Genomic DNA, 24,487 nt, shown 5'->3' on the forward strand with positions numbered 1-24,487 from the left:
GGGGCATTATGGTGGCAGTGGTCAAGGAGCATTGTGATGAAAGTGTTCATGGAGCAACGCGATGATCGGGACAATGGAGCATTGAGAATACAAAGGCCATGGAGCATTGAGATAACAGAGTTCATGGAGCATTGTGATGAAAGTGGTCATGGATCACTGTGATGACACGTGTCCTGGAACCTAGTGATGACACGGTTCATACAGCATTGAGATGACAAGGGCCAAGGCGAATTGTGATGACACGTGTCATGGGGCATTGTGATGACATTGGTCATCTTGCATTGTGATGACAGTGGTCATGTAGAATTTTGATGAAAGGTATCTTGGAACACTGTGATGACAAGGGCCAAGGAACATTTTGCTGACAAGTGTCATTGAGCAATGGGATGACATGGCAATGGAGTATCATGATTACAATTGTTCAGGAGCATTGTGATGACAAGGGCATGGAACATTGTGATTACAGGTGGATGGAGCATTGTGATGACACGGGCATGGAGAATTGTAATGATAGGCTATCTGGAGCATTGTGATGAAAATGGGATGGAGCATTTTGATGACAGGGTCCAAGGAGCATTGTGCTGACAATGGCATAAACCATTGTGATGAAAAAGGTACTGGAGCAATGTGAGGAAAGGAGTCATGGATCATTGTGATGACAGGGGTCATCGAGCTTTTTGATGACAAGGGTCATGGAGCATTGTGATGACACGGTCAAGGAACATTGCGATGACAATAATTCTGGAGCATTGTGATGAATGTTCATGGAGCATTGTGATTAAAGGTGACAAGGAGCATTGTGATGATATGGGCAGAGAACTTTGTGATGACACGGGTCATGGAGCATTGTGATGAAAAGTGTCATGGAACATTGTGCTGACAGGGATCATGGAGCTTTTTGTTAAGAGAGGACTTGTAGATTTTTGATGGCAGGTGTCATGGGGCATTGTGATGACAGCGATCTTGGAGCATTGTGATGAAAGTGGTCATGGAGCACTTTGATTACAGGGGCCATGGAGCATTGTGAATACAAAGGCTATGGAACTTTGAGATGACAGGGTTCATGTAGCATTGTGATGAAAATGATCATGGATCATTGTGATGACAAGTATCCTGGAACCTTGTGATGACACGGTTCATGGAGCATTGTGATGACAAGGACGCTGGCGAATTGTGATGACATCTGTCATGGGGCATTGTGATGACAGTGTTCATCTAGAATTGTGGTGAAATGTATCATGAAGCACTGTGATGACAGGGGCCATGGAATATTGTGAGGAAAAAGGCCATGGAGCATTGTGATGACAAGTGTCATGGGGCATTTTGATGACATTGGCCTGGAGCATTATGATGAGAAGAGTTCTGGAGCATTTTGATGACAAGGGCATGGAGCATTGTGATGACAAGAATTCTGGAGCATTGTGAGGAAAAAGGCATGGAGCATTGTGATTATAGGGGACATGGAGCATTGTGATGACAAGGGCAGGGAACACTGTGATGACAGTTGTTATGGAGGAATGTGATGACAAGTGCCATGGAGCATTGTGATGAGAGGGGCCTTGGGGAATTGTGATGACAGACGTCATCTGGCATTGAGATGGCAGTGGTCATGGAGCATTATGATGAAGGGTGTTATGGAGCACTGTGATTACAGGGGCCATGGAGAATTGTGAATACAAAGGCCATGGAGCATTGAGATGACAGTGTTCATGGGGCATTCTGATGAAAGTGGTAATGGATCATTGTGATGAAAAGTGTCCTGGGACCCTGTGATGACATGGTTCATGGAGCATTGTGATGACAATGGTCATGGCGAATTGTGGTGACAATGTCATGGGGCATTGTGAAGGCAGTGGTCATCTAGAAATGTGATTAAAGTTATTATGGAGAACAGTAATGAGAGGGTCCATGGAGCATTGTGATGACAAGTGTCATGGAGCAAGGTGATGAAACGGACATGGCGCATTTTAATGACAAGAATTCTAGAGCCTTGTGATGACAAGGACATGGAGCATTCTGATTACAGGTGCCATGGAGCAGTGTGATGAAAAAGGCTTGGAGCACTGTGATGACAAGGGCCAAGGAACATTGTGATTACAGGGGTCATGGGGCATTGTGATGAGTGAGGTCATGGAGCATTGAGATGAAACAAATCTTGGAGTATTTTAATGAAAGTTGTCACGGAGCATTGCGATGAAAAGCACCAAGGAACATTGTGAGGACAAGGGCCATCGAGCATTGTGATGACAAGCGTCATGGAGCATCGTGATGACAAATGCCATGGAGAATTGTGATGAGAGGTGGCATTGGGCATTGTGATGAAAGGGGTTATGGAGTACTGTGATTACAGGGGCCATGGAGCATTGTGATGAGAAGTGACATAGAGAATAGTGATGGCAGGCGTCATAGAGCATTGTGATTACAAGTGCCATTTAGGATTTTGATGACAGGGGTCATCAGGCATTGTGTTGACAGAGGTCATGGAGCATTGTGATGAAAAAGGCCATAGAGCATTGTGATGACAATGGTCATGGAGCATTGTGATGACACGGGCATGAAGCAGGGTGATGACAACAGACCTGGAGCATTGTGATGACAAGGGCATGGAGCATTGTGATTACAGGAGACATGGAACATTGTGATGATATTGGCAGGGATCATTGTGATTACAGGGATCATGGAGCATTGTGATGACAAAGGCATGGAGCATTGTAATGACAGGGGTCATTGAGCATTGTGATTACAAAGACCATGAGGCATTGTGATGACAGGGGCCTTGGAGCATTTTGATGATAATGGTCATCAAGCATAGTGATGACAGCAGTCATTGAGCATTGTGATGAGAAAGACCATGGAGCATGGTGATGACAGAGGCTATGGAGCATTGTGGTGACAAGGCCATGTATCATTGGGATTACAAGGGTCATGGAGCATTGTGATGACAAGAGCAGGGAACCTTGTGGTGACCAGGGTCATGGAGCCTTTTGATGACAACTTTCGTGGAACGTTGTGATGACAGGGTTCATGGAGCATTGTGTTGAAAGGGAACATGGAGCAGTGTGATTACAGGGTCCATGGAGCATTGTGAATACATAGGCCATGGAACAATGTGATGACAGGGGTCATGTAGCATTGTGATAACACGGGCATGGAGCATTGTAATGATAGGCTATCTGGAGCATTGTGATGAATATGGGATGGAGCATTTTGATGACAGGGTCCAAGGAGCATTGTGCTGACAATGGCATAAACCATTGTGATGAAAAAGTTACTGGAGCAATGTGAGGAAAGGAGTCATGGATCATTGTGATGACAGGGGTCATCGAGCTTTTTGATGACAAGGGTAATGGAGCATTGTGATGACACGGTCAAGGAACATTGCGATGACAATAATTCTGGAGCATTGTGATGAAAGGTCATGGAGCATTGTGATTAAAGGTGACAAGGAGCATTGTGATGATATGGGCAGAGAACTTTGTGATGACACGGGTCATGGAGCATTGTGATGAAAAGTGTCATGGAACATTGTGCTGACAGGGATCATGGAGCTTTTTGTTAGGAGAGGACTTGTAGATTTTTGATGGCAGGCGTCATGGGGTGTTGTGATGACAGCGGTCTTGGAGCATTGTGATGAAAGTGGTCATGGAGCACTTTGATTACAGGGGCCATGGAGCATTGTGAATACAAAGGCTATGGAACTTTGAGATGACAGGGTTCATGTAGCATTGTGATGAAAATGATCATGGATCATTGTGATGACAAGTATCCTGGAACCTTGAGATGACACGGTTCATGGAGCATTGTGATGACAAGGACCATGGCGAATTGTGATGACATCTGTCATGGGGCATTGTGATGACAGTGTTCATCTAGAATTGTGGTGAAATGTATCATGAAGCACTGTGATGACAGGGGCCATGGAATATTGTGAGGAAAAAGGCCATGGAGCATTGTGATGACAAGTGTCATGGGGCATTTTGATGACATTGGCCTGGAGCATTATGATGACAAGAGTTCTGGAGCATTTTGATGACAAGGGCATGGAGCATTGTGATGACAAGAATTCTGGAGCATTGTGAGGAAAAAGGCATGGAGCATTGTGATTATAGGGGACATGGAGCATTGTGATGACATGGGCAGGGAACACTGTGATGACAGGTGTTATGGAGCAATGTGATGACAAGTGCCATGGAGCATTGTGATGAGAGGGGCCTTGGGGAATTGTGATGACAGACGTCATCTGGCATTGAGATGGCAGTGGTCATGGAGCATTATGATGAAGGGTGTTATGGAGCACTGTGATTACAGGGGCCATGGAGCATTGTGAATAAAAAGGCCATGGAGCATTGAGATGACAGTGTTCATGGGGCATTGTGATGAAAGTGGTAATGGATCATGGTGATGACAAGTGTCCTGGGACCCTGTGATGACATGGTTCATGGAGCATTGTGATGACAATGGTCATGGCGAATTGTGGTGACAATGTCATGGGGCATTGTGAAGGCAGTGGTCATCTAGAAATGTGATTAAAGTTATTATGGAGCACAGTAATGAGATGGTCCATGGAGCATTGTGATGACAAGTGTCATGGAGCAAGGTGATGAAACGGACATGGAGCACTTTAATGACAAGAATTCTGGAGCCTTGTGATGACAAGGACATGGAGCATTCTGATTAAAGGTGCCATGGAGCAGTGTGATGAAAAAGGCTTGGAGCACTGTGATGACAAGGGCCAAGGAACATTGTGATTACAGGGGTCATGGGGCATTGTGATGAGTGAGGTCATGGAGCATTGAGATGAAACGGGTCATGGAGCACTGTGATTACAGGGGCCATGGAGCATTGTGATGACAAAGGCCAAGGAGCATTGTGATGACAGGTGTCATGGAGCATTGAGATGAAATGGGTCATGGACCATTATGATGACAGGGGTCAAGGAGAATTGTGATGACAGTGGCCATGGGGAATTTGGATGAAAGGCGTACTGGAGCATTGTGAGGAAATGTTTCATGGAGCATTGTGATGAGAAGGGCCATGGACCATCATGATGACAGGGGTCATGGGGCATTGTGCTGAAAGCGGTCAGGGAGCATTGCGATGAAAAGCACTATGGAGCATTGTGATGACAAGGGCCATGGAGTATTGTGAATACAAGGGACATGGAGCCTTGTGATGACAAGGGTCATGGATCATTGTAAAAACAGGTATCATTCGGCATTGTGATGACAGGGGCATGGAACACTTTTATGTAAGTTGCCATGGAGAATTGTGATGAAACGGATCATGTGGATTTGTAATGACAAGGGCCATGGAGCATTGTGATGAAACAAATCTTGGAGTATTTTGATGAAAGTTGTCACGGAGCATTGTGATGAAAAGCACCAAGGAACATTGTGATGACAAGGGCCATCGAGCATTGTGATGACAAGTGTCATGGAGCATCGTGATGACAAATGCCATGGAGAATTGTGATGAGAGGTGGCATTGGGCATTGTGATGAAAGGGGTTATGGAGTACTGTGATTACAGGGGCCATGGAGCATTGTGATGAGAAGTGACATGGAGAATAGTGATGACAGGCGTCATAGAGCATTGTGATTACAAGTGCCATTTAGGATTTTGATGACAGGGGTCATCAGGCATTGTGTTGACAGAGGTCATGGAGCATTGTGATGAAAAAGGCCATAGAGCATTGTGATGACAATGGTCATGGAGCATTGTGATGACACGGGCATGAAGCATGGTGATGACAACAGACCTGGAGCATTGTGATGACAAGGGCATGGAGCATTGTGATTACAGGAGACATGGAACATTGTGATGATATTGGCAGGGATCATTGTGATTACAGGGATCATGGAGCATTGTGATGACAAAGGCATGGAGCATTGTGATGACAGGGGTCATTGAGCATTGTGATTACAAAGACCATGAGGCATTGAGATGACAGGGGCCTTGGAGCATTTTGATGATAATGGTCATCAAGCATAGTGATGACAGCAGTCATTGAGCATTGTGATGAGAAAGAGCATGGATCATGGTGATGACAGAGGCTATGGAGCATTGTGGTGACAAGGCCATGTACCATTGGGATTACAAGGGTCATGGAGCATTGTGATGACAAGAGCAGGGAACCTTGTGGTGACCAGGGTCATGGAGCCTTTTGATGACAACTTTCGTGGAACGTTGTGATGACAGGGGTCATGGAGCATTGTGTTGAAAGGGAACATGGAGCAGTGTGATTACAGGGTCCATGGAGCATTGTGAATACATAGGCCATGGAACAATGTGATGACAGGGGTCATGTAGCATTGTGATGACACGGGCATGGAGCATTGTAATGATAGGCTATCTGGAGCATTGTGATGAAAATGGGATGGAGCATTTTGATGACAGGGTCCAAGGAGCATTGTGCTGACAATGGCATAAACCATTGTGATGAAAAAGGTACTGGAGCAATGTGAGGAAAGGAGTCATGGATCATTGTGATGACAGGGGTCATCGAGCTTTTTGATGACAAGGGTCATGGAGCATTGTGATGACACGGTCAAGGAACATTGCGATGACAATAATTCTGGAGCATTGTGATGAAAGTTCATGGAGCATTGTGATTAAAGGTGACAAGGAGCATTGTGATGATATGGGCAGAGAACTTTGTGATGACACGGGTCATGGAGCATTGTGATGAAAAGTGTCATGGAACATTGTGCTGACAGGGATCATGGAGCTTTTTGTTAAGAGAGGACTTGTAGATTTTTGATGGCAGGCGTCATGGGGTATTGTGATGACAGCGGTCTTGGAGCATTGTGATGAAAGTGGTCATGGAGCACTTTGATTACAGGGGCCATGGAGCATTGTGAATACAAAGGCTATGGAACTTTGAGATGACAGGGTTCATGTAGCATTGTGATGAAAATGATCATGGATCATTGTGATGACAAGTATCCTGGAACCTTGTGATGACACGGTTCATGGAGCATTGTGATGACAAGGACCCTGGCAAATTGTGATGACATCTGTCATGGGGCATTGTGATGACAGTGTTCATCTAGAATTGTGGTGAAATGTATCATGAAGCACTGTGATTACAGGGGCCATGGAATATTGTGAGGAAAAAGGCCATGGAGCATTGTGATGACAAGTGTCATGGGGCATTTTGATGACATTGGCATGGAGCATTATGATGACAAGAGTTCTGGAGCATTTTGATGACAAGGGCATGGAGCATTGTGATGACAAGAATTCTGGAGCATTGTGAGGAAAAAGGCATGGAGCATTGTGATTATAGGGGACATGGAGCATTGTGATGACATGGGCAGGGAACACTGTGATGACAGGTGTTATGGAGCAATGTGATGACAAGTGCCATGGAGCATTGTCATGAGAGGGGCCTCGGGGAATTGTGATGAGAGACGTCATCTGGCATTGAGATGGCAGTGGTCATGGAGCATTATGATGAAGAGTGTTATGGAGCACTGTGATTACAGGGGCCATGGAGCATTGTGAATACAAAGGCCATGGAGCATTGAGATGACAGTGTTCATGGGGCATTGTGATGAAAGTGGTAATGGATCATGGTGATGACAAGTGTCCTGGGACCCTGTGATGACATGGTTCATGGACCATTGTGATGACAATGGTCATGGCGAATTGTGGTGACAATGTCATGGGGCATTGTGAAGGCAGTGGTCATCTAGAAATGTGATTAAAGTTATTATGGAGCACAGTAGTGAGAGGGTCCATGGAACATTGTGATGACATGTGTCATGGAGCAAGGTGATGAAACGGACATGGAGCATTTTAATGACAAGAATTCTGGAGCCTTGTGATGACAAGGACATGGAGCATTCTGATTACAGGTGCCATGGAGCAGGGTGATGAAAAAGGCTTGGAGCACTGTGATGACAAGGGCCAAGGTTCATTGTGATTACAGGGGTCATGGGGCATTGTGATGAGTGAGGTCATGGAACATTGAGATGAAACGGGTCATGGAGCACTGTGATTACAGGGTCCATGGCGCATTGTGATGACAAAGGCCAAGGAGCATTGTGATGACAGGTGTCATGGAGCATTGAGATGAAACGGGTCATGGACCATTATGATGACAGGGGTCAAGGAGAATTGTGATGACAGTGGCCATGGGGAATTTGGATGAAAGGCGTACTGGAGCATTGTGAGGAAATGTTTCATGGAGCATTGTGCTGACAAGGGCCATGGAGCATCGTGAGGACAGGGTTCATGGGGCATGTGCTGAAAGCGGTCATGGAGCATTGCGATTAAAAGCGCTATGGAGCATTGTGATGACAAGGGCCATGGAGGATTGTGAATACAAGGGACATGGAGACTTGTGATGACAAGGGTCATGGATCATTGTAAAAACAGGTATCATTGGGCATTGTGATGACAGGGGCATGAAGCATTTTTATGTAAGTTGCCATGGAGAATTGTGATGAAAGGGATCATGTGGATTTGTAATGACAAGGGCCATGGAGCATTGTGATGAAACAAATCTTGGAGTATTTTGATGAAAGTTGTCACGGAGCATTGCGATGAAAAGCACCAAGGAACATTGTGATGACAAGGGCCATGGAGTATTGTGAATACAAGAGACATGGAGCCTTGTGATGACAAGGGTCATGGATCATTGTAAAAACAGGTATCATTGGGCATTGTGATGACAGGGGCATGGAGCATTTTTATGTAAGTTGCCATGAAGAATTGTGATGAAAAGGATCTTGTGAATTTGTAATGACAAGGGCCATGGAGCATTGTGATGAAACAAATCTTGGAGTATTTTGATGAAAGTTGTCATGGAGCATTGCGATGAAAAGCAACAAGGAACATTGTGATGACAAGGGCCATCTAGCATTGTGATGACAAGTGTCATGGAGCATCGTGATGACAAATGCCATGGAGAATTGTGATGAGAGGTGGCATTGGGCATTGTGATGAAAGGGGTTATGGAGTACTGTGATTACAGGGGCCATGGAGCATTGTGATGAGAAGTGACATGGAGAATAGTGATGACAGGCGTCATAGAGCATTGTGATTACAAGTGCCACTTAGGATTTTGATGACAGGGGTCATCAGGCATTGTGTTGACAGAGGTCATGGAGCATTGTGATGAAAAAGGCCATAGAGCATTGTGATGACAATGTTCATGGAGCATTGTGATGACACGGGCATGAAGCATGGTGATGACAACAGACCTGGAGCATTGTGATGACAAGCGCATGGAGCATTGTGATTACAGGAGACATGGAACATTGTGGTGATATTGGCATGGATCATTGTGATTACAGGTGTTATGGGGCACTGTGATGACAGGGGGCATGGAGCATTGTGATGAAAATTGTCCTGGAGCATTGTGATGACAGCGGTCACAGAGAATTGGGATGAAAGGTATCATGCAGCATTGTGATGACAACGGTCATGGATCATATTGATGACAGGGGTCATGGAACATTCTGATAACAAGGATCAAAAGGCATTATGATGACTGGGGTCATGGAGAATTGTGTTGACACGGGCATGGAGCATTGTAGTGATAGGATATCTGGAGCATTGTGATGAAAAGGGGATGGAGCATTTTGATGACAGGGTCCAAGGAGCATTGTGCTGACAATGGCATGGAGCACTGTGATGAAAACGGTACTGGAGCACTGTGAGGAAAGGACTCATGGATCATTGTGATGACAGGGGTCATGGAGCTTTGTGATGACAAGGGTCATGGAGCATTGTGATGACACGGTCAAGGAACATTGCGATGACAAGAATTCTGGAGCATTGTGATGAAAGGGCATGGAGCATTGTGATTAAAGGTGACAAGGAGCATTGTGATGATATGGGCAGAGAACTTTGTGATGACAGGGGTCATGGAGCATTGTGATGAAAAGTGTCATGGAACATTGTGCTGACAGGGATCATGGAGCTTTTTGGTAAGAGAGGCCTTGGCGATTTGTGATGGCAGGCGTCATGGGTCATTGTGATGACAGCGGTCTTGGAGCATTGTGATGAAAGGGGTCATGGAGCACTGTGATTAGAGGAGCCATGGAGCATTGTGAATACAAAGACTATGGAGCATTGAGATGACAGGTTTCATGGAGCATTGTGATGAAAGTGATCATGGATCATTGTGATGACAAGTGTCCTGGAACCTTGTGATGATACGGTTCATGGAGCATTGTGATGACAAGGACCATGGCGAATTGTGATGACATCTGTCATGGGGCATTGTGATGACAGTGGTCATCTAGAATTGTGATGAAAGGAATCATGGAGCACTGTGATGACTGGGGCCATGGAACATTGTGATGACAAAAGCCATGGAGCATTGTGATGACAAGTGTCATGGGGCATTTTGATGACATTGGCATGGAGCATTATGATGACAAGTGTTCTGGAGCGTTTTGATGACAAAGGCATGGAGCATTGTGATGAAAGTGCCCATGGAGCATTGTGATGAAAAGGGGAGGGAACATTGTGATGACTGGGTTCATGGAGCATTGTGATGAAAGGGGCTATGGAGCATTGAGATAACAGGCGTCATGAGGCATGGTGATGACAGTGGTCATGGAGCATTGTGATGAAAGTGATCATGGAGCCATATGATATCAGGGGCCATGGAGCATTGTGATGACAGGGGTCAAGGGACATTGTGCTGAAAGCGGTCATGGAGCATTGCGATGACAAGGGCCATGGAGCATTGTGAATACAAGGGACATGGAGCCTTGTGATGACAAGGGTCATGGATCATTGTAAAAACAGGTATCATTGAGCATTGTGATGACAGGGGCATGGAATATTTTAATGTACTTTGCCATGGAGAGCTGTGATGAAAGGGATCATGTGGATTTGTAATGACAAGGGCCATGGAGCATTGTGATGAAACAAATCTTGGAGTATTTTGATGAATGTTGTCATGGAGCATTGCGATGAAAAGCACCAAGTAACATTGTGATGACAAGGGCCATCGCGCATTGTTATGACAAGTGTCATGGAGCATTGTGATGACAGGTGTCATGGAGCATCGTGATGACAAATGCCATGGAGAATTGTGATGAGAGGTGGCATTGGGCAATGTGACAAAAGGGGTCATGGATTACTGTGATTAGAGGGGCCATGGAGCATTGTGATAACAAGTGACATGCAGAATAGTGATGACAGGCGTCATAGAGCATTGTGATGACAAATGACATTTAGCATTTTGATGACAGGGGTCATCAGGCATTGTGTTGACAGGGGTCACAGAGTATTGTGATGACAAAGGCTATAGAGCATTGTAATGACAGGGGTCATGGAGCACTGTGATGACCTGGGCCATGGAGCATTGTGAAGACAAGATTCATGTAGCATTGTGATGACACGGGCATAAAGCATGGTGATTACAACAGACCTGGAGCATTCTGATGACAAGGGCATGGAGCATTGTGATTACAGGAGACATGGAGCATTGTGATGACAAGTGTCATGCAATATTGTGCTGACACAGATCATGGAGCATTTTGATGAGAGTGGCCTTGGAGCACAGTGATGAGAGACGTCATGGGGCATTATGGTGACAATGGTCAAGGAGAATTGTGATGAAAGTGTTCATGGAGCAACGCTATTATCGGGACAATAGCGCATCGTGAATACAAAGGCCATGGAGCATTGAGATAACAGAGTTCATGGAGCATTGTGATGAAAGTGGTCATGGATCACTGTGAAGACAAGTATCCTGGAACCTTGTGATGACACGGTTCATACAGCATTGAGATTACAAGGGCCAACGAGAATTGTGATGACACGTGTCATGGGGCATTGTGATGACATTGGTCATCTTGCATTGTGATGACAGTGGTCATGTAGAATTTTGATTAAAGGTATCATGGAGCACTGTGATGACAAAGGCCAAGGAAGATTTTGATGACAAGTGTCATTGAGCAATGGGATGACACGAGTTTGGAGTATTGTGAGGACAGGGGTCATTGAGCATTGTGATTACAAAGACCGTGAGGCATTGTGTTGACAGGGGCCTTGGAGCATTGTGATGACAAGGGTCATCAAGCATTGTGATGAGAGGGGTCATAGAGCATTGTCATGAGAAAGACCATGGAGCATGGTGATAACAGAGGCCATGGAACATTGTGATGACAAGGCCATGTACCATTGTGATTATATCGGTCATGGAGCATTGTGATGACAAGGGCAGGGAACATTGTGGTGACCGGGGTCATGGAGAATTTTGATGACAACTTTCATGGAACGTTTTGATGACAGGGGTCATGGAGCATTGTGTTGAAAGGGAACATGGAGCAGTGTGATTACAGGGTCCATGGAACATTGTGAATACATAGGCCATGGAACAATGTGATGACAGGGGTCATGTAGAATTGTGATGACAGGGTCATGAAGCATTGTGATTACAGGGGTTATGGGGCACTGTGATGACAGGGGGCATCAAGCATTGTGATGACAAGTGTCATGGAGCATTGTGATGACAGCGGTCACAGAGAATTGGGATGAAAGGTATCATGCAGCATTGTGATGACAACGGTCATGGACCATATTGATGACAGGGGTCATGGAACATTCTGATAACACTGTTCATAAAGCATTTTGATGACAGGGGTCATGGAGCATTGTGTTGATACGGGCATGGAGCATTGTAGTGATAGGATGTCTGGAGCATTGTGATGAAAAGCGGATGGAGCATTTTGACGACAGGGTCCAAGGAGCATTGTGCCGACAATGGCATGGAGCACTGTGATGAAAACGGTACTGGAGCACTGTGAGGAAAGGAGTCATGGATCATTGTGATGACAGGGGTCATGGACCTTTGTGATGACAAGGGTCATGGAGCATTGTGATGACACGGTCAAGGAACATTGCGATGACAAGATTTCAGGAGCATTGTGATGAAAGGGCATGGAGCATTGTGATTAAAGGTGACAAGGAGCATTGTGATGATATGGGCAGAGAACTTTGTGATGACAGGGGTCATGGAGCATTGTGATGAAAAGTGTCATGGAACATTTCGCTGACAGGGATCATGGAGCTTTCTGGTAAGAGAGGCCTAGGAGATTTGTGATGACAGGCATCATGGGGCATTGTGATTACAGCCATCTTGGAACAATGTGATGACAAGTGTCATGGGGCATTTTGATGACATTGGTATGGAAAATTATGATGACAAGTGTTCTGGAACATTTTGATGACAAGGGCAGGGAACACTGTGATGACAGGGCCCATGGAGCATTGTGATGAAAAGGTCAGGGAACATTGTGATGACAGGGGTCATGGAGCATTGTGATGAAAAGTGTCATGGAACATTTCGCTGACAGGGATCATGGAGCTTTCTGGTAAGAGAGGCCTAGGAGATTTGTGATGGCAGGCATCATGGGGCATTGTGATTACAGCCATCTTGGAACAATGTGATGACAAGTGTCATGGGGCATTTTGATGACATTGGTATGGAAAATTATGATGACAAGTGTTCTGGAACATTTTGATGACAAGGGCAGGGAACACTGTGATGACAGGGCCCATGGAGCATTGTGATGAAAAGGGCAGGGAACATTGTGATGACTGGGTTCATGGAGCATTGTGATGAAATGGGCCATGGAGCATTGAGATGACAGGGGTCCTGAGGCATGGTGATGACAGTGGTCATGGAGCATTGTGATGAAAGTGATCATGGAGCAATGTGATAAAAAGGGCCATGGAGCATTGTGATGACAGTTGTATTGGAGCATTGTGATGAAAGTCGTCATGGATCATTGTGATGACATGTGCCCTGGAACACTGTGATGACACAGTTCATCGAGTATTGTGATGACAAGGGTCATAGCGAATTGTGATGACAGGTGTCATGGGGCATTGTGATGACATTGATCATCTAGGAATTGTGATGAAATGTATCATGGAGCACTGTGATGACTGGGTGCATGAAACATTGTTATGAAAGTTGTCCTGGATTATTGTGATGACAGCAGTCATGGAGAATTGTGATGACAGCAATCATGGAGAATTGTGATGACAGGGATTATGCAGCATTGTGTTGACAAGGTTTTGGACTATTGTGATGACAATGGTCGTGGAGCAATGTGATGAAAGTTTTCATGGAACATCGTGAAGAAAAGTGCCTGGGAGCATTGTGACGATAAAGGCCATGGAGCATTGTGATGACAAGTGTCATGGAGCATTGTAAAGAAAGGTTTCATTGTGCACTGTAATGACAAGGGGTATGGAGTATTGTGATGAAACTGGTCCTGGAACATTGTGATAACAAAAGCCATGGAGCATTGTGATGACAGGCATCATGGAGCATTTTGAAGAAAGGGGCCATGGGGAATTGTAATGACAATAGAGAAATGTAATAAAAATTGTCAGCGAGCATAGTGATTAAAGTGGTCATTGAGAATTGTGATGAAAAGCGACATAGAGCATTGTGATGACAAAGGTCATGGAACATTGTGATGAGCAGTGTCATGTAGCATTGTGATGCCACGGTTATGGAACATTGTGTTGAAAAGAATTCTGGAGCATTGTGTAGAAAAAAGCATGGAGCATTGTGAATATAGGGGACATGGAGCATTTTGATGACATAGGCAGGGAACACTGTGATGACAGGTGTTATGGAGCAATGTGATGACAAGTGTCATGGAACATTGTGATGAGAGGTGCCTTGGAGAATTTTGATGACAGGCGTCCTGGGGTATTGAGATGACAGTGGTCATGGAGCATTATGATGAAAGGTGTTATGGAGCACTGTGATTACAGGAGCCATGGAGCATTGTGAATACAAAGGCCATAGAGCATTGTGATGACAATGGTCATGGAGCATTGTGATGACACGGGCATGAAGCATGGTGATGACAGCAGACATGGAGCATTGTGATGACAAGGGCATGGAGCATTGTGATTACAGGAGACATGGAACATTGTGATGATATTGGCAGGGATCATTGTGAGTACTGGGATCATGGAGCATTGTGATGACAAAGGCATGGAGCATTGTGATGACAGGGGTCATTGAGCATTGTGATTACAAAGACCATGAGGCATTGAGATGACAGGGGCCTTGGAGCATTTTGATGATAATGGTCATCAAGCATAGTGATGACAGCAGTCATTGAGCATTGTGATGAGAAAGACCATGGAGCATGGTGATGACAGAGGCTATGGAGCATTGTGGTGACAAGGCCATGTACCATTGGGATTACAAGGGTCATGGAGCATTGTGATGACAAGAGCAGGGAACCTTGTGGTGACCAGGGTCATGGAGCCTTTTGATGACAACTTTCGTGGAACGTTGTGATGACAGGGGTCATGGAGCATTGTGTTGAAAGGGAACATGGAGCAGTGTGATTACAGGGTCCATGAAGCATTGTGAATACATAGGCCATGGAACAATGAGATGACAGGGGTCATGTAGCATTGTGATGACAGGGTCATGGAGCATTGTGATTACAGGTGTTAAGGGACACTGTGATGACAGGGGGCATCAAGCATTGTGATGACAAGTGTCACGGAGCATTGTGATGACAGCGGTCACAGAGAGTTGGGATGAATGGTATCATGCAGCATTGTGATGACAACTCTCATGGATCATTTTGATGACAGGCTTCATGGAATATTCTGATAAAAAGATTCATAAAGCATTTTGATGACATGGGTCATGGAGCATTGTGTTGACAAAGGCATGGAGCATTGTAATGATAGGATATATGGAGAATTGAGATGACAGTGGTCATGGAGCATTGTGATGACATGGGCCATGAAGCATTGTGAAGACAAGATTCATGGAGCATTGTGATGACACGGGCATGAAGCATGGTGATTACAACACACCTGGAGCATTGTGATGACAAGGATATGGAGCATGGCGATGAAACGGACATGGAGCATTATAATGACAAGTGTTCTGGAGACTTGTGATGACAAGAGCATGGAGCATTGTGATTACAGGGGCCATGGAGCTGTGTGATGAGAAAGGCTTGGAGAACTGTGATGACAAGGGCCATGGAGTATTGTGATTACAGGGGTCATGGGGCATTGTGATGAGTGAGGTCTTGGAGCATTTATGTGAAACGGGTCATGGAGCACTGTGATTATAGGGGCCATGGAACATTGCGATAACAAGTGACATGGAGAATAGTGATGACAGGTGTCATACAGCATTGTGATGACAAGTGCTATTTAGCATTTTGATGACAGTGGTCATCAGTCATTGTGTTGACAGGGGTCACGGAACATTGTGATTACAAGGGCAGGGAATCTTGTGGTGACCGGTGTCATGGAACATTTTGATGACAACTTTCATGGAACGTTGTGATGACAGGGGTCATGGAGCATTGTGTTGAATGGGAACATGGAGCAGTGTGATTACAGGGTCCATGGAGCATTGTGAATACATAGGCCAGGGAACAATGTGATGACAGGGGTCGTGTAGCATTGTGTTGACAGGGTCATGGAGCATTGTGATTACAGGGGTTATGGGGCACTGTAATGACGGGGGCATGGAGCATTGTGATGAAAATTGTCCTGGAGCATTGTGATGACAGCGGTCACAAAGAATTTGGATGAAAGGTATCATGCAGCATTGTGATGACAACGGTCATGGATCATTTTGATGACAGGGGTCATGGAACATTCTAATAACAAGGTTCATAAAGCATTTTGATGACAGGGGTCATGGAGCATTGTGTTGACACGGGCATGGAGCATTGTAAGGATATTATATCTGGCGTATTGTGATGAAAAGGGGATGGAGCATTTTGATGACAGTCTCCAAGGAGCATTGTGCTGACAATGGCATGGAGCATTGTGATGAAAGGGGTACTGGAGCACTGTGAGGAAAGGAGTCATGGATCATTGTGTTGACATGGTCAAGGAACATTGCGATGACAAGAATTCTGGAGCATTGTGATGAAAGAGCATGGAGCATTGTGATGAAAGGTGACAAGGAGCATTGTGATGATAATGGCAGAGAACTTTGTGATGATATGGGTCATGGAGCATTGTGGTGAAAAGTGTCATGGAACATTGTACTGACAGGGATCAAGGAGCTTTTTGGTAAGAGAGGCCTTGGAGATTTGTGATGGCAGGGGTCCTGGAACACTGTGATGACACGGTTCATCGAGTATTGTGATGACAAGGGTCATAGCGAATTGTGATGACAGGTGTCACGGGGCATTGTGATGACATTGATCATCTAGGAATTGTGATGAAAGTTATCATGGAGCACTGAGATGACTGGGGGCATGAATCATTGTTATGAAAATTGTCCTGGATTATCGTGATGACAGCAGTCAAGGAGAATTGTGATGACAGGTATTATGCAGCATTGTGTTGACAAGGGTATGGACTATTGTGATGACAATGGTCGTGGAGCAAAGTGATGTAAGTTTTCATCGAACATCGTGATGAAAAGTGCCTGGGAGCATTGTGACGATAAAGGCCATGGAGCATTGTGATGACAAGTGTCATGGAGCATTGTAATGAAAGGTTTCATTGTGCACTGTGATGACAAGGGGGATGGTGTATTGTGATGAAACTGGTCCTGGAGCATTGTGATAAAAAACTCCATGGAGCATTGTGATGACAGGCATCATGGAGCATTGTGAAGAAAGGGGCCATGGGGAATTGTAATGACAATAGAGAAATGTGATGAAAAAGGTCAGCGAGCATAGTGATTAAAGTGGTCATTGAGAATTGTGATGAAAAGCGACATAGAAGATTGTGATGACAAAGGTCAGGAAGAAGTGTGATGACCTGGGTCATGTAGCATTGTGATGACATGGTCATGGAACATTGTGATCACAAGAATTCTGGAGCATTGTGATGACAAGGGCCATGGAGCATTGGGATGCCACGGTCATGGAACACTGTGATGACAAGAATTCTGGAGAATTGTGAGGATAAAGGCATGGATCATTGTGATTATAGGGGACATGGAGCATTGTAATGACATGGGCAGGGAACTCTGTGATGACAGGTGTTATGGAGCAATATAATGAAAAGTGTCATGGAGCATTGTGATGAGAGGGGCCTTGGAGAATTGTGATGATAGGCGTCATGAGGCATTGAGATGACAGTGGTCATGGAGCATTGTGATGAAAGTGGTCATGGATCATTGTGATGACAAGTGTCCTGGGACCCTGTGATGACATGGTTCATGGAGCATTGTGATGACAATGGTCATGGCGAATTGTGATGACAATATCATGGGGCATTGTGATGGCAGTGGTCATCTAGAAATGTGATTAAAGTTATTGTCGAGCACAGTAATGAGAGGGGCCATGGAGCATTGTGATGACAAGTGTCATGGAGCATTGTGATGAAACGGACATGGAGCATTGTGATGAAACAAATCTTGGAGTATCTTGATGAAAGTATTCATGGAGCATTGCGATGAAAAGCACCAAGGAACATTGTGATGACAAGGGTCATCGAGCATTGTGATGACAAGTGTCATGGAGCATTGTAATAAAAGGTTACATTGTACACTGTGATGACAAGGAGGATGGAATATTGTGAGGAAACTTGTCCTGGAGCATTGTGATAAAAAAATCCATGAAACATTGTGATGACAAGAATTCTGGAGCCTTGTGATGACAAGGGCATGGAGCCTTGTGTTTACAGGGGTCATGTAGCAGTGTGATGACACAGGCTTGGAGCACTGTGATGACAAGGGCCATGGAACATTGTGATTAAAGGGGTCATGGGGCATTGTGATGAGTGAGGTCATGGAGCATTGAGATGAAACGGGTCAGGGAGCACTGTGTTTACTGGGGCCATGGAGCATTGTGATGACAAAGGCCATGAAGCATTGTGATGACAGGTGTCATGGAGCATTGAGATGAAACGGGTCATGGACCATTATGATGACAGGTTTCATGGAGAATTGAGCTGACAGTGGCCTTGGGGTATTTGGATGAAAGGCGTACTGGAGCATTGTGAAGAAATGTTTCATGGAGCATTGTGATGACAAGGGCCATGGAGCATCGTGATGACAGGGGTCATGGGGCCTTGTGCTGAAAGCGGTCATGGAGCATTGGGATGAAAAGCACTATGGAGAATTGTGATGACGAGAGCCATGGAGCATTGTGAATAGAAGGGACATGGAGCCTTGTGATGACAAGGGTCCTGGATCCTTGTAAAAACAGGTATCTTTGGCCATTGTGATGACAGGGTCATGGAGCATTTTTATGTAAGTTGCCATGGAGAATTGTGATGAAAGGGATCATGTGTATTTTGTAATGACAAGTGCCATGGAGCATTGTGATGAAACAAATCTTGGAGTATTTTGATGAAAGTTGCCATGCAGCATTGCGATGAAAAGCACCAAGGAAAAATGTGATGACAAGGGCCATCGAGCTTTGTGATGACAAATGTCATGGAGCATTGTGATGAGAGGTGGCATTGGGCATTGTGATGAAAAGGGTCAAGGAGAACTGTAATTACAGGGGCCATGGAGCATTGTGATAACAAGTGACATGGAGAATAGTGATGACAGGCCTCATAGAGCATTGTGATGACAAGTGCCATTTAGCATTTTGATGACAGGGGTCATCAGGCGTTGTGTTGAGAGGGGTCATGGAGCATTGTGATGACAAACACAACGGGGCATTGTGATGACATGGGTCATGGAGCATTGTGATGACAAAGGCCATAGAGCATTGCGATGACAGGGGTCATGGAGCACTGTGATGACATGGGCCATGGAGAATTGTGAAGACAAGATTCATGGAGCATTGTGATGACATGGGCATGAAGCATGCTGATGACAACAGACCTGGAGCATTGTGATGACATTGGCAGCGATCATTGTGATTGCAGGGATCATGGAGCATTGTGATGAAAAGTGTCATGCAATATGGTGCTGACACAGATCATGGAGCCATTTGATAAGAGTGGCCTTGGAGCACAGTGATGAGAAACGTCATGGGGCATTATGGTGACAGTGGTCAAGGAGCATTGTGATGAAAGTGTTCATGGAGCAACGCTATTATCGGGACAATGGAGCATTGAGAATACAAAGGCCATGGAGCATTGAGATAACAGAGTTCATGGAGCATTGTGATGAAAGTGGTCATGGATCACTGTGATGACAAGTGTCCTGGAACCTAGTGATGACACGGTTCATACAGCATTGAGATGACAAGGGCCAAGGAGAATCGTGATGACACGTGTCATGGGGCATTGTGATGAAAGAGGCCATGGAGCATTGAGATGACAGGCGTCATGAGGAATGGTGATGACAGTGGTCATGGAGCATTGTGATGAAAGTGATCATGGAGCAATACGATAACAGGGGCCATGGAGCATTGTGATGAGTGGTGTATTGGAGCATTGTGATGAAAGTCGTCATGGATCATTTTGATGACATGTGCCCTGGAACACTGTGATGACACGGTTCATCGAGTATTGTGATGACAAGGGTCATAGCAAATTGTGATGACAGGTGTCATGGGGCCTTGTGATGACATTGATCATCTAGGAATTGTGATGAAAGGTATCATGGAGCACTGAGATGACTGGGGGAATGAACCATTGTTATGAAAATTGTCCTGGATTATCGTGATGACAGCAGTCAAGGAGAATTGTGATGACAGGGATTATGCAGCATTGTGTTGACAAGGGTATGGACTATTGTGATGACAATGGTCGTGGAGCAAAGTGATGTAAGTTTTCATGGAACATCGTGATGAAAAGTGCCTGGGAGCATTGTGACGATAAAGGCCATTGAGCATTGTGATGACAAGTGTCATGGAGCATTGTAATGAAAGGTTTCATTGTGCACTGTGATGAAAAGGGGGATGGAGTATTGTGATGAAACTGGTCCTGGAGCATTGTGATAACAAATTCATGGAGCATTGTGATGACAGGCATCATGGAGCATTGTGATGACAAGTGTCATGCAATATTGTGCTGACACAGATCATGGAGCATTTTGATGAGAGTGGCCTTGGAAGACAGTGAGGCGAGACGTCATGGGGAATTAGGGTGACAGTGGTCAAGGAGCATTGTGATGAAAGTGTTCATGGAGCAATGCGATTATCAGGACAATGGAACATTGTGAATACAAAGGCCATGGAACATTGAGATAACAGAGTTCATGGAGCATTGTGATGACAAGTGTCCTGGAACCTAGTGATGACACGGTTCATACAGCATTGAGATGTCAAGGGCCAAGGCGAATTGTGATGACACGTGTCATGGGGCCTTGTGATGACATTGGTCATCTTGCATTGTGATGACAGTTGTCATGTAGAATTTTGATTAAAGGTATCATGGAGCACTGTGATGACAAAGGACAAGGAATATTTTGATGACAAGGGTCATTGAGCAATGGGATGACACAGGAAAGGCGTATTATGATCACAAGTGTTCTGGAGCATTGTGATGACAAGGGCATGGAGCATTCTAATTACAAGGGCCATGGAGCATTGTGATGTCAACGGCATGGAGCATTGTGATGACAGGGTTCTTGGAGCATTGTGATGACAATGGTCATCAAGCATTGTGATGACAGGGGTCAAAGAGCATTGTGATGAGAAAAACCATAGAGCATAGTGATGTCAGAGGCCATGGAACATTGTGATGACAAGGCCATGGACCATTGTTATGACAAGGGTCATGGAGCATTGTGATGACAAATGACGTGGAGCATTGTGATGACAAGTGTCATGGGGCATTTTGATGACATTGGCATGGAGCATTATGATGACAAGAGTTGTGGAGCATTTTGATGACAAGCGCATGGAGCATTGTGATGACAGGGCCCATGGAACATTGTGATGAAAAGGACAGGGAACATTGTGATGAATGGGTTCATGGAGCATTGTGATGAAGGTGCCATGGAGCATTGAGATGACAGGCGTCATTAGGAATGGTGATGACATTGGTCATGGAACATTGTGATGAAAGTGATCATGGAGCAATATGATAACAGGGGCCATGGAGCATTGTGATGACAGGTGTATTGGAGCATTGTGATGAAAGTCGTCATGGATCATTGTGATGACATGTGCCGTGGAACACTGTGATGACACGGTTCATCGAGTATTGTGATGACAAGGGTCATAGCAAATTGTGATGACAGGTGTCATGGGGCCTTGTGATGACATTGATCATCTAGGAATTGTGATGAAAGGTATCATGGAGCACTGAGATGACTGGGGGAATGAACCATTGTTATGAAAATTGTCCTGGATTATCGTGATGACAGCAGTCAAGGAGAATTGTGATGACAGGGATTATGCAGCATTGTGTTGACAAGGGTATGGACTATTGTGATGACAATGGTCGTGGAGCAAAGTGATGTAAGTTTTCATGGAACATCGTGATGAAAAGTGCCTGGGAGCATTGTGACGATAAAGGCCATTGAGCATTGTGATGACAAGTGTCATGGAGCATTGTAATGAAAGGTTTCATTGTGCACTGTGATGAAAAGGGGGATGGAGTATTGTGATGAAACTGGTCCTGGAGCATTGTGATAACAAATTCATGGAGCATTGTGATGACAGGCATCATGGAGCATTGTGATGACAAGTGTCATGCAATATTGTGCTGACACAGATCATGGAGCATTTTGATGAGAGTGGCCTTGGAAGACAGTGAGGCGAGACGTCATGGGGAATTAGGGTGACAGTGGTCAAGGAGCATTGTGATGAAAGTGTTCATGGAGCAATGCGATTATCAGGACAATGGAGCATTGTGAATACAAAGGCCATGGAACATTGAGATAACAGAGTTCATGGAGCATTGTGATGACAAGTGTCCTGGAACCTAGTGATGACACGGTTCATACAGCATTGAGATGTCAAGGGCCAAGGCGAATTGAGATGACACGTGTCATGGGGCCTTGTGATGACATTGGTCATCTTGCATTGTGATGACAGTTGTCATGTAGAATTTTGATTAAAGGTATCATGGAGCACTGTGATGACAAAGGACAAGGAATATTTTGATGACAAGGGTCATTGAGCAATGGGATGACACAGGAAAGGCGTATTATGATCACAAGTGTTCTGGAGCATTGTGATGACAAGGGCATGGAGCATTCTAATTACAAGGGCCATGGAGCATTGTGATGTCAACGGCATGGAGCATTGTGATGACAGGGTTCTTGGAGCATTGTGATGACAATGGTCATCAAGCATTGTGATGACAGGGGTCAAAGAGCACTGTGATGAGAAAAACCATAGAGCATAGTGATGTCAGAGGCCATGGAACATTGTGATGACAAGGCAATGGACCATTGTTATGACAAGGGTCATGGAGCATTGTGATGACAAATGACGTGGAGCATTGTGATGACAAGTGTCATGGGGCATTTTGATGACATTGGCATGGAGCATTATGATGACAAGTGTTCTGGAGCATTTTGATGACAAGCGCATGGAGCATTGTGATGACAGGGCCCATGGAACATTGTGATGAAAAGGACAGGGAACATTGTGATGAATGGGTTCATGGAGCATTGTGATGAAGGTGCCATGGAGCATTGAGATGACAGGCGTCATTAGGAATGGTGATGGCATTGGTCATGGATCATTGTGATGAAAGTGATCATGGAGCAATATGATAACAGGGGCCATGGAGCATTGTGATGACAGGTGTATTGGAGCATTGTGATGAAAGTCGTCATGGATCATTGTGATGACATGTGCCCTGGAACACTGTGATGACACGGTTCATCGAGTATTGTGATGACAAGGGTCATAGCAAATTGTGATGACAGGTGTCATGGGGCCTTGTGATGACATTGATCATCTAGGAATTGTGATGAAAGGTATCATGGAGCACTGAGATGACTGGGGGAATGAACCATTGTTATGAAAATTGTCCTGGATTATCGTGATGACAGCAGTCAAGGAGAATTGTGATGACAGGGATTATGCAGCATTGTGTTGACAAGGGTATGGACTATTGTGATGACAATGGTCGTGGAGCAAAGTGATGTAAGTTTTCATGGAACATCGTGATGAAAAGTGCCTGGGAGCATTGTGACGATAAAGGCCATTGAGCATTGTGATGACAAGTGTCATGGAGCATTGTAATGAAAGGTTTCATTGTGCACTGTGATGAAAAGGGGGATGGAGTATTGTGATGAAACTGGTCCTGGAGCATTGTGATAACAAATTCATGGAGCATTGTGATGACAGGCATCATGGAGCATTGTGATGACAAGTGTCATGCAATATTGTGCTGACACAGATCATGGAGCATTTTGATGAGAGTGGCCTTGGAAGACAGTGAGGCGAGACGTCATGGGGAATTAGGGTGACAGTGGTCAAGGAGCATTGTGATGAAAGTGTTCATGGAGCAATGCGATTATCAGGACAATGGAGCATTGTGAATACAAAGGCCATGGAACATTGAGATAACAGAGTTCATGGAGCATTGTGATGACAAGTGTCCTGGAACCTAGTGATGACACGGTTCATACAGCATTGAGATGTCAAGGGCCAAGGCGAATTGTGATGACACGTGTCATG

This window comes from Balaenoptera physalus, assembly GCF_965194825.1.
Source record: "Balaenoptera physalus genome assembly, chromosome: 19".
In the NCBI taxonomy this organism is placed as follows: domain Eukaryota; kingdom Metazoa; phylum Chordata; class Mammalia; order Artiodactyla; family Balaenopteridae; genus Balaenoptera; species Balaenoptera physalus.